The sequence below is a fragment of the Gavialis gangeticus genome, unplaced genomic scaffold (assembly GCF_001723915.1).
Source record: "Gavialis gangeticus isolate Ggan-Ray unplaced genomic scaffold, GavGan_comp1, whole genome shotgun sequence".
Lineage (NCBI taxonomy): Eukaryota > Metazoa > Chordata > Crocodylia > Gavialidae > Gavialis > Gavialis gangeticus.
Window position 1 is genome coordinate 151,335,547 of NW_017729024.1, and position 496 is coordinate 151,336,042.

The following is a 496-nucleotide window of genomic DNA, read 5'->3' on the forward strand; positions in this document are numbered from 1 at the left end:
GGGGAGGCAGGGGGAAGCCCCACTGTGAGGCAGAGGTGGGCTGATGGGGGATCCCCCATGCCAGAGGCTGGAGGAGGAGGCAGCAGTGGTGGAGAGAATCTTTACATGGCCTGAAGGGTGAGGGGGGGCCATGTAAACACTTCCTGAAATCCATCATTCTTCATTGGGCAATCAGCTACTTAGAAAATAAAGCTTTAGAGTATCATTTAGATTAGGGTGAATACTGCATAAGACTTCCCACAGAAATTAATTTCAATTAAGTAGGGAATTTGCTTTGGTCACACATACTTGTTGTATTGATGTTCAGAAAATATTTAAGTGATCAAAGTTTATTCATCCAAGTCCAAAAGTAAAGAAGCATGCTCAAGCAGTTATAGCAGAGGTGATATATTTTATGTCAGATAAAATACTGTTTGATCCAATATGGGGACAAGGGGACCAGATACTACACAACCTCTAAGTTGATGACTCCTAAACAGCTGCATGGCCAAAAATA